General features: G+C 33.2%; 1 pseudogene; it reads right to left on the reverse strand.

Annotated features, from left to right (window-relative positions):
- Positions 1-466: 466 nt before the first annotated feature.
- On the reverse strand, positions 467-1,137 carry LOC114078669 (annotated as a pseudogene).
- Between the last annotated feature and the right edge of the window lie 8,797 nt (positions 1,138-9,934).

Raw genomic sequence — 9,934 nt, forward strand, 5'->3', positions numbered from 1 at the left:
AGGGCATGAAGATGCCTGAGAAGGAGTTTAACGCCAGAAGGAAGTGAATCGAGAGGATCCACCTCGGTTGTCATGGCTGCCGCCGCCCAAGAGAAGAGAGGGAACGATCGGTGCCCTAAAGAGAGAAAAAACCTAGAGAAAAGAAGATCTAGGTTTTCTGGCTCTTGATACCATGAAGGAATATTGATTGTATTGAAGTGTTAACCTAATAAGGGAATACATGGAGATATATATAGGAGATATAGGAAGGAGTACTAATCCTAATAGGACTAGGATTAAGGAGTACTAATCCTAATAGGACTAGGATTAGTACACAGTAAATACTAATATTATTTAATACTATTATTTAATACTATCTGTTATTACATACACTTGTTCAAGACATAGTAACATCAAAAAAGTCAAAATATTAAGTCTCATCATGCCATAACATAGCACTGGAAAAAAAAACAACTTCATAATGCAACTACTTCTTCCCACCCCTCTTTGCCTTCAATTTGCCAATTCTTTTCTCCTTTTAAACTGTCAGTTGATCTGAAGCCGTAGCTTCTTTTCCTTTGTTTGCCTTCAATTTGTAAATTCTTGTCTCCTTTTCAACTGTCAACTGATTTGAAGTCATAGCTTCTTTTCCTTTCCATGTCAATTTTCTTGGTGTGTATGGCAAATTAGTTGGAATGCTCACACCATTGTCATCTCCTTTGAAGCCAATCCTCCTGGTACCAGTTGGTCGAATCTGCATATTTTTAGCTTGAAGCCTAGTCCTAGCTTCAGAAATTGCCATCGGCCTTAGAATTTTCTGCTCGTCTTCACTTTCATGCTCACCTCCTCATCAGCAACATCACTTGAAGGTGCAACATGTTTCTCATCCTCAGATTCATCAGCAATTATCTTTATCTCTGACTTTGAAGGTCCAGTAGGGTTCTTTCAATTTTCATTGATTTTGAAGAAGCAATAAATCAAGGAGTAGACGTGAAGACACTACCAGATTCTTCTTGACTGGCTTGGGGTGTTGACACTGGCACATCTTGCGCTGGTTATTTTGATTTTTGAAGCTATAAAAATGACAAAATTAGTTAGAAATTCAATTAACTACAGTAAATATTGACCAAGTAATGAAAATTATATACCATAGGACATCTTCTTTGGTCGGCATGTTGCACTAAAATGTTCGTATGTCAATTTTAGTCCTTTTCTTGAAGCTGACCACACCCCTTCCCTTTTCCTTGTCTCATCCTTTTCTCCCTTTCTCTTAAGTTTTGGCCTACCTTCGAATTTATGTACTTCTGGTGGCTCCATAACATGAGAAGGATCAACTTTTCCGAACTTCCCACCTGTAGCAGGTTGTATTTTATGCTTGTATATCAACATGTAAGCTTCTCTGGAATACCACCAACTCAACTGATCTAGTGGTTCTTGTTTGTCATGAAGATATGCTTTAATGGCAAGAGGACATGGTATACAAGTCAAGTCCCATGTCCTACATGCACACTTCTTCCTATTAAGATTCACCACATGTCTATCTTCACCCTCAACTATCTCATATCCTTGGTCTCCATTAGATTGAACTTGAGAACATTGTGCAATGATATTAAAATCATTATACAACACCATGGCATAGAAGTAAGATCAACATAACCTATCAATATAACAATCACATCAAGCTATGTTATGTAATTTCTATAAAAACATTACATATCTCAATGAAAATAAATTGACAGAGAATTGAACACTACTCTTTAAGACTTTAATCTCAAATGTAAAATTCAGTTCCTGATAAGTTGGTTTTGTAAATACCCCAGGGAATCAATGACAGAGAAACAAGTTCATAGATAACAGCAAAAAGCAGCAGAATTTGAAAAGAATATGAAAAAGTACAATTTTGTGAGCTGAAAACTCAAAATCATCGAACTGTGAAAAACCCAAACTCTAATTTTCGGTAGCATCCCACATTAATATAACCTACATAGAACCTAACAGTTAGATAAAGGTAATATAAAAGATGATAATATAAACAGTAACAACTCACCTTGATTCTAATATTTTCTAACATCTTGATTATAGGTTTTGCCCTTCCTTCTAGAATCCATTTGTTGAATGACTTTGTAAAATTATTCTCACGTGAGTTATTTTTGCAGACTGTGTAAAAATAAGCCCTGCACCAGTTTTGTGCAGGGTACGATACCAAATCTTTTGCAGCTTGTTTAGACACAACACCCATGACTTTCAATTGATCATGAAATTTTTCTTCGTAGATGCTCCAGGCACACCACCACAATAACTTCTTCATCTGTACACTTTTTCGATACTTGCTCCAATTAGATTCTATGTGCCTTGCACACCAGCTAAGATGTGCTTTAGGAAGCACCTGACTAACAACATTCAGTAGCCCCTGTAACAATAAGTATCATAATAAGTTAAAGTATTATTGTATAAGATTTAAATGAAAATCAGAAATTTATTAAAATCAGAAAAAACTACCTTATGCATATCAGGCATGAATGTTACTCCTTTACCATCTGCCAGGTCTAGAGAATTTCTTAGCAGCTCAACAAACCATTTCCATATTCTAAGTGTCTCTCTGTCCACCATTGCCCAAGCAAGTGGATAAAAGTGTTTCATTGAATCTTGTCCCATTGTAACCAATAAGATTCCCTTGCATACATATATTTTTTAAATCTTGAACCCATACATATATTCTATAGAATCTTCTTTTTCCATGTTCCAAAGCCTCTCTAGATATTTTATGATAACATCAGTACCAGGGTTGTTGTCCCTCAATTCTTGAGCATAACCCTCCAACTTATTGAATTCATAAATGTAGCTACCCTTCAATTTCTCTAACACAAGACTTTTAACCCTCTTCATCTTGGAATAACTAACATTCAAATTAAAATTATCATCCAAATCTTGTCTCATATCATTTACACTGTACTTTGGATTTTTCTAAAGTTTTTTCTTGAAGTAGTATGCTAAAGCTTCTTAAGTGGCTCTTCTATTCTTAAAATCATTTTCACCACATGAGTATTTGGTGTTCAAGGTTTTAATTTTGTATCCCTGATTTTTCCTATCTTCAGATATTAAACACTCAAATGGACAACCAATATCACACAATTATCTCAATCTTGTAGAGTCACTTTTTTCAACTTTAAATGCAACCTTTCTAACAATAAAGTAAAAACTCACAATTCGTTTAGATTCTTTACGACTTTAAAGTACATACCATTTTCCAACTCTAAGAATTTGTCTAGCTTGTCATTGATCTCTCTGTTTTTTTCCTTTCTAAAGACTTCCATCTCATCACTATTGTAATCACTATGATAGGTTCATTCTGATCCTCATCCTCATAATTTGATTCACAATTCGTTGCTACTTCTACTGGCAAAACAGGGAAGTCTTGTTCAGGTCACAAATATTAGGAATAACAACAGTAGCTTCACCCTCATCTACAACAAATAATTGAAGAACACTAAACTGGCTAGACAAAGCATATTGAAAAGTCCTAATGCTTGAATCATCCTCAAGCAAATAGTACCTACCAGTTGGTCCGGTTACTAACATTTGTTTCACAGCACCAAACCCACATTTCTGAATGAACTCTGAGAAAATGTAAATATATGACAGCAAATCCACATCATAACCATGCCAGGTTTCATTCAATTTTTTAATGTATACAACTTTAGGAGAAAGGACCCACTTATACTAAATCCACTTTTTCGGTCATTCTTCAAATTTTTCATTTGGCAGACAAAAAAAGTTAAAAGGAATTGTCAGCTATAAACAAAACAACTTATAGGAAAACTAACATTATTTAATATAATGATAAAGGTAGTAAAATTATAGGGACAACTAACATTATCTATTTCAACTTCACATAGAATACAATACTAAAATAAAGAATAAAGTGCACAAATTGGAACAATGAAGTCATACACATACCAATCACACACATACCTAACTCGAGAAACAATCTATAAAACATGTAAAAGCAATAAAAGGCCCTAACATCAGAAAACAATGTATAATGTCAATACTACACAAACCTCATAACGCTATAGTATAATAGACCAAATGCAATAAAAAATCGAATAAAACTAAACCCTAACTATTTACGAAATACATTAATCGAACAATCATTACACAATATCTATGAAAATTATTAAAAGTAAGTCTTCAGTTCTTACTTTATCAGAGTAACAAATCGATTTCTTCACTTTTTACTTGAACATCATTGCAGATCCAAGAAATGATGAAGTTGGGGGGGGGGGGAATATTTAGGTTTTTTTAAAAAGAAATGGGTAGTGGGTGTTTTACTTGGGTGGGTTGGGTATTTTGAAAGATGGGCCGGGTGGATCCGGGTGGATAAGGTGGTTTAAGTCAAATAAATTAGGTTTTAACTAATTGAATTTCCAAGCAGTTACAACATGCCACGTAATAAATGAAATAATTAAATATATTGACTAAGTAGTCTGTTAGACAAAAGGGAAAAATAGGTCTCTAAAGGTTAACCCCAAGGGTATTTTGAGGCCAAAAGGTAAACGAGGGATATTTTTTTTACCAATTCTAATGCTATAAGGGTATTTTAGACTGTTCACCGAAAATTTTATGTTGGTGACTAATACTAAAAAGAATCAAGACACTTGGATTTATTTTTACGCAGGAACTTCTTGTCGTTTTCATGTTATTGTGATGTGGCTTTTAAATTATGTAATGTCATATCACATTCAAGATTTTACGAAATAAGTTGCAAGGATGAATTACTATATGATACTCTACAAGCACAATCTTTGGTTTCTTTCTTGCTCGTAGGCCATTAATTATAGTGTCTCCCCTAAATTTTGAGAACTAACTTCCCTTTATACAATGAACTAAAATTGACAAAATTTCGGGTAATTTGAATTCAATAAAGATATGAACTGACAAGTCCAACTATACCTTAACCGAACAAATAATACTATCTTGATAAAAAAAATCTATTGTATTAGTACTTTATTGCTTTATGTGCACTAACACTTACCTTTTGTTGGGAGAAGAATATAAAGACACTTTATGGAATCCAAACTGTGACCCAAAAAGAAACAGATCAAAGCTTAGACAACGCGTTTTGTCACCTGTGCAAAGAATCCAGATGCAACTTTATAACATTACAGGAGTCAGAATTTGAAAATATACAAGATGGTGGTGAACATGTTACTCTAAATTTATGCAAGGAACAAATATATTCCTCCTAATGAGATTGGTCTTGGAGCAATGCTACTAGCTCGTATCACCAACTACTACAGAATGCTCGACGTCTCTACCTCCAATGGCAGAAGAAAACGCCTCTTGCTCAATGATGTTCCTGTAGAAAATCCATATCAATAAGTGCATTTAAATATGCATGCATACAATTCTATAGGGAAGCTCAGTGCTGTAAGCTCTAATTATGTGCGGGGTGCGGAGATGGTTCCGCTTTAATGAATGGAATTTACATGAATTGGATATGTCAAATTCTAGTTTTAGGTGCATTGAATATGTTAATCCTATGTCTATCACTGTGTGCTTACCTATAAGTTTGTTAGTTTTTCAGGACCTCATTGTAGAATTAGATTGTGACATCTCAAAGGGCTTTTGACTTACATATGTGTGTCATTATAATTGTACTATCTTGCATTATACTTTGTTTTAGGATAAACAATAATATACCAGATCAGATGACTATGCAAAATGTGTTAGAATTAATGCATTCACTTCACACCTTCATGTTTAGTATTTCAATATATTCTCCTAGTTTCTCAAGAAGTCTTTTAGGATTTTGTAATACATGTATCTAGTAATTTGTGATACATGTATCAAGTTAATTGTGCAAGACTTTTTGTTTTCTATGTTGAGTAGTATATATAGTGATTTAGTGATTGTAATATCTCAAGTGGCCTTAAGTAGCCTATAATAAACTTGAGCATTCTCTAAAGATAATATTCTGACGCTTCCATATTTCCTACAAATTGGTATCAAGAGCAGATTTTCATTTTTAATCTGGGATTAGGTGAAGAAAAAAAAAATATGGCATCTAAAACAAATGAAGGTGCTTATTCTTTAATTATTCTTACTCCATTTTTTATGGAACTGATTTTGAATATCGGAAGATAAGAATGAGAACACATTTTAAAGCTGAAAGTTTGTGGATTATTTTTGCAAATGGTTTTGAAGATCCAGACAACAAAGGTGATCTTACAGCAGTAGAGATGAAAAATTTTGAGGCTAAATATCATCAAGATGCAAAAGCCTTGAGCAAAATCTAAATGGGATTTTCAAGAGCATATTTTAAAAAATTTTCTACTTGTGAGACTGCAAAGGAAGTTTGGGACTCTATGGAAATTGAGGTGTTTAGTGACGAAATAGTACGCACTATAAATATTCAAACTCTTAGAAGAGAGTTTCAAAATTTTCAGATGATAGAATCTGAAAAAATGATAATATTGCACAAGAGTCATGAATATTGTTAATGAAATGAGAAATCATGGTGATACAATTTCTGACCAACATGTTGTGAAAAAAGATTCTAATTAGTGTCACAGAAAAGTATGAGTACGAGGAGACTTTCTAAGCTTTCCATCAAAGAGCTAGTTGGATCATTTCGTGCAACCGAGAATCGAAGATTTCTTCATGAAGATCAACCCAAATATATGATTTTCCAACCTAAAACAGATGAGAATTCTCAAAATTTCTCAAAAAATCAACAGAAAAAAAATTACAAGCCAAAAAAGAAGCAGGATCATGATGGTTCTTCCAAGAAGGTTGAAGAAAAAGGTGAGAAAAACTCTAGTCTTTTTTGTAAAGTTTGCAAAAATACTAATCACAATGCCGAAAAATGTTGGCACAATAGCCTCAATGTAACTTTTGTAAAAGTTTTGGCCATGTTGAAAGAATTGTTGGCCCAAGAAACGGGAGCAAACAAATTTTTGGGAAAAACAGGAGGAAGAAAGGGAAGAAAACTTTTTCTTTGCCTCTAAACCTTATGCTTCAACAAAATGCAATGAATGGTATGTTAATAGTGATTGTAGTAATCACATGACTGGAAATGAAAAAGTTTTCCTCTCAATTAATAATAGCATCACGACTAAAGTGAAAATGGGGAATGGAGCCTTAGTTGATGCAAAAGGTAAAGGTACCATTTCGACCAATATGAAAAGAAGTGGTAAGCAAATTCATAAAGTTCTTTATGTTCCTGACTTGGAAGAAAATTTGGTTAGCGTTGGTCAACTCATGGAAAATGTTCATTCTCTTGTGTTTAGAGATAATTATTGCATGATTTATGATAAAATTGAGCCAAATCAAGTCATTGTTGGAGTAAAGATGATAAAAAGAAATTTCCCTTTGCAATTTCATTACGATGCCTCAAAAAATGAAATTGTAGATGATTCATGGCTTTGGCACAAAATGTTTTGCCACTTGAATTTTCATGGTTTGAAGCTTCTCAAACAAAAAGACATGGTGCAAGGCCTTCCTGAGATACATACTGAGGTGGATCCATGTGAAAGTTGTATAAAGGGAAAGCAACATAGGAAGTCTTTTCCAAAAGGGGTGTCTTGGAAAGCAAGTGTACTTTTGGAACTAATCCATTCCGAAATTGCTTACCAATGAAGACTTCATCTCTTGGAAGTCAAATGTATTTTCTAATCTTTATTGATGATTCTCAGGAATGACTTAGGCTTATTTCTTGAAAGAAAATTCAGAAGCATTTGGCACATTCAAGAAATTTAAAGCCCTTGTTTAGAAGCAAAAAGGTTGCAGCATCAACACCAAACTCAATCAAAAAGGAGATATTCAAACACTCAAGAGAAAGATGAAATTCAGTTGCAATTATTGCCAGACAGGAGAACAACTTGCTGACATCTTCACCACAATACTTCCAAGTGAAAAGTTTTGCCATCTTCGAGAAGGCATTGGAATTTTCAAGCAAATGCATTAGGGGAAGTGTTGGAATTAATGCATTCACTTCATACCTTGATGTTTAGTATTTCAATATTGTCTCTTAGTTTTTAAGAAGTCTTTTAGGATTTTCCAATACATGTATCTAGTAATTTGTGATACATGTCTCTAGTTAACATGACTTTTTGTTTTCTATTTTGAGTAGTATAAATAGTGATTTAGTTGATGATTGTAATCAACTCAAGTGGCCTTAAGTAACCTATAACAAACTTGAACATTCTCTAAAGATACTATTTTCCTTCCATATTTCCTACAAATGAAACTACTGAAAATGAGAATGGAAAAACAATTTGATCAATCCTTGCATTTAGTGAAAAAGCTATATCTGAATGTGTTCATAGTTCTTTACATTAAAAAGGACATTTTGAGGGTGAAGATCTCCACGCAAAACAACATTGACATGTCCAGTTGTCTCTTGCTTGGGTGTTTGCAATTTTCTAATTTCTTTCACTCCAAATGCAAAGTTAGTTGCTCTCTCTATAGCACTTTTATTGCTTAAACATTCTTACTCTTTGTTTTTCCAATGATACAATCTGCTAACCATGCAGCGAATTGAATTTGTATATGTAGAACACATGAACTTCTTTTTTGTACCATATAAGAATTATGTTTTCCCATCTAGTTCATGGGTTTGCTCATATTCTTCTAGATATTTTCTGGAATATTCGAAACAAAGTTTGGAATTTCTGAAATTTTCTCTCCAAATTCAAAAGGCACACTTTCCTGCCACACAGGGAAGCAAAAATTTACTTAGGATAGGTGTGGAATGGTGGAAAATATTCATGGAAATTCTTTCACCATCAAAATTTTCCGAACTACTTAGGAGTGACTTGCTTTTTCCTACTAATATCTCAACTCCTACTCCATTCACCAATTGTTATCGATCATTAATATTCAAATAACCAGTAAAACACCATACTCTTGCAACAATCGTCACCTTTCAACTGCTATCAAGTGTGAGTAAAACTCGACAAATAATATTTTGACCAGGTTACCCAAAATAAATATCCAATAAAAAGATTACTTCTTTTAAAATCCTTTTTTTAAACCAAGAATGGAGCATAGTACTGTTACCTTAAATAGGTTTTATTAACAACCTAAAAATTGCATCCTCAAATGAAGAACAAAACATACTCCACACCATGAAATAAACACTGAACAAAATACTACTATCAAAAGATTGCAGTGACATTCTTGCTAGGATAAAAATTTCTAGTTGACATATTTATATGGGCGAGTTCTTAGCCCACGATTTCTATGAGAAGTTATTTATGTTATTAAATTTTAATTAATTGTTTTAATTGTGGGGAATCTGCACGTGGCAGTTAAAGTGGGTTGTAGGTACTATTTTTTTCTCCTCTTTCCTAATGTAGACGTTTACATTTATTGGTGAAGTAGTATTGATATTGTAAACATTTTCTACTCTGTGGAATCACCTCTAACTATTTTCAATGCTTTTAACTTTGCTCGATTTGCTTTCCAAAATGTTAAATCAAGTCCAAACTGTTTGTTCATATCAGTAATTATGTCTCTTGCATTGTATACAGCTTTAGGATCATAATATTTGTACTGTATTTCATTTCCAAGAATAGTTGAGGTTGCAACTCGTTGCGACATTAGTCTATTCTTTGCAGGACAAGTGTGTTTAGCAATGAATCGTCTCACTTTGAATATTTTTTACTTGTGCAATGCTGAGCATTTTAATTTCCAAGTGCAATCCTCATTTACACACTGAAGGAAGAATAAAAAATGTACACAAAGTTTTAGTGAATGAATACACAAATATGTATTCATGAATGAAATCTATATATGAATGTTCATTCCAGTGAAAAAACCCAGTCATGTTAAATGAAAATTTATTTGCTGTTCAATTTGTCGAATGAATGAATACACGAATATGTATACATTAATTCATTGTATACATAAAATATTTAATCGCGAGATAAAATTCAAATCTTTTGATAAT

Source organism: Solanum pennellii, chromosome 9, assembly GCF_001406875.1.
Source record: "Solanum pennellii chromosome 9, SPENNV200".
Classification (NCBI taxonomy): domain Eukaryota; kingdom Viridiplantae; phylum Streptophyta; class Magnoliopsida; order Solanales; family Solanaceae; genus Solanum; species Solanum pennellii.